Genomic DNA, 2,330 nt, shown 5'->3' with positions numbered 1-2,330 from the left:
CCCTCCTGATGCTGCCACCACCTCCAGACTCTGTCATTGTGCCACTCTGAGGCCCCCTGAGGCTGCTGCCACCTCCAGACTCTGTCATTGGGCCACTCTGTGGTCTCCTCATGCTGCTGCCACCTCCACACTGTCATTGTGCCATTGTGTGGCCCCCTGATGCTGCTGCCACCTCCAGACTCTGTCATTGGGCCACTCTGTGGTTTCCTCATGCTGCTTTCACCTCACCACTATGTCATTGTGCCACTCTGTGGACTTATCAAGCTGTTCTCCCACCCTCCTTACTTCATGACTGGGCCACTATTTTGACTTTTTGGCCTGGATGACATCACTATTTATTTGACCCTTCTTCTGATCTGTCAGAAGGAAGGAAAAAAGAGACGCCATTCATGTGTCATCTCTGTTTTGGATCCACTCCTGTTTTTTTTGGCATTAACAATACTGATGGATTATTGAGCAAATGCTGACCGAGTGAAGGCATATGCTCCACAGACAGGATCCGTTTTTTGTGGGTTATTGTTCTGATGGACACATCATGAACGAAGGGCAAAATATTCAGTGATGTCAACACAAACTTAGTGCTGACACCCTCTCCACTCTGTCGGGGGGGCTCTACTTGTATAAGCGGTTAATAGAAAAGGTTCTGTAGACATCTATATGGAATCAGCTGACAAGGGTGTAAAAGGAGTGCGCTTCTTCTGGACCCTAACATGGACCTGTAAGGCTGAGTTCATACTTGAGTTATTTGGTCAGTGTTGGCCCCGTGACTTCCCAAATAAGTGAAGTGTGCAGTGATTCTAATAGCGACGCCTGTCATCTGCATGTCATACTGACTCACAGTATTATTTCACTACCACAGCAGACTCCCTTCGCGTGTTACTGCAAGGCACAGTGTTCTACACCACTATCAAGGCTCTCTGCAGCCCGGAAATAGACCTTTTTTTAACGCAATTTGCCGCAAATAAATTTATGTCGAAGCAAATCTTTTCGAAAAATTTGGCGAACCGGACAAATTGAATTTTTGAGAAATTCGCTCATCTCTAGTGGTGATAGTTTACCTTGAAAAGAGTAAGCAATTGCAAGCAAGGAAATCTTAAAAAAATGGATTTTTCTTACACATGATTGAATGGTTGAAGTCTGCAAAGTCTCATCCTATTTACTAAGCTGAGTTAACAATCCTTTGCAAGGGGATAATTCATTTTGCTATATGAACAGTCTATATTGATTTATTAAATTTGCTTCATTAGCTTTATTACTACTCAATTAGTTCATTGCAGCTTCCCACAACACATAAAAGGGAGGTTGCAAAAAAACAGATTCATGTAACAATAACAATAGTAAGCATAAGGGACTTTAATATATCAGAGCAGGTAAACCTTATTAGAGTCCATTAGTGCTTCTTGTTTGGATTTGCTGCAGTCACGCTTCTGTCCACATGCTCCTTGCTCCAGTATAAACACCTAAAGGCAGCACTATTTTTTCATCGTTTGGAAGGCATTTTATCAAGTGTAATAGAATGAACTAACTAACATTTTGCTAAGCTTTCCTTGGGTAAACATTCGTTTTAAGTTATATTTTCAGTGTTATAGGATTTTAAGAGACTTATATCAGCACAATAAATCACTGATGACAGCTATCCAAACAAATTAACGGTACCTGGTTTTAACAATTCTTCATTTCATCATAATTCAAGTTTGCACATTTGTCCCTGTATCTCTCTCCAAATCCCCTGAGGAAGACCTTAGTGGTGAAACAAGTCAGCAACAGGAGATTTAGGACTTTTTGCATCAAGTATTTTTTTGGACTATCAATTGTACTTGTATAGAAGTAGCAAAATATTTCTATGGTATGATTGTAAAATTGAAGATATTCCATTAATTGGGATTTTTATTCATTGAGTTGGCAAACAATAAAGTAAAAATCTTAACTACATTTTAAAGTGCCACCTTAAAAGCCTATTCTTTTCCACACTTTCCCTATCACGTCCAAATTTGAGTTATTTCATCAATCAGCCATCAAAAAAAATGAACCCTGTTTTTTTTTTGTCTTTGTACCCAGTAGAGAGATTTCCCTTCACTCCTTTTTTACTGGTACCCCTAGGATCTAACCCTTCCCTATTCTATTCAAATAAAAGAAGTGTTTTAGTTAGAGTTGAGCTTTAAGGCATTTCAGATTGACTAAGTCAGTCCATAAAGCAAATGGAAGCATTTGGCAGTCATCTAACTGCAAATTCATTTTCATATCATTCAAATAGCCCTAGTCGCCTGATGAAAGAATAGGCCAAACAAGTTCATGCTATTTAATCCTATTAGTTATAGATAAATGAGTCA

At 39.4% G+C, this 2,330-nt stretch overlaps 1 protein-coding gene across 1 annotated transcript in view; it reads left to right on the top strand.

The window, feature by feature from the left end:
• Positions 1–2,330, top strand: part of LOC140342973 (cytochrome P450 2C16-like) — a gene marked incomplete in the record, with an annotated part of 23,517 nt that overhangs the window by 11,437 nt on the left and 9,750 nt on the right.

The sequence above is a fragment of the Pyxicephalus adspersus genome, chromosome Z, assembly GCF_032062135.1.
Source record: "Pyxicephalus adspersus chromosome Z, UCB_Pads_2.0, whole genome shotgun sequence".
Taxonomy (NCBI): domain Eukaryota; kingdom Metazoa; phylum Chordata; class Amphibia; order Anura; family Pyxicephalidae; genus Pyxicephalus; species Pyxicephalus adspersus.
The sequence above is the reverse complement of the archived record's forward strand: the minus strand, read 5'-3'. Positions and strand labels throughout refer to the sequence as shown.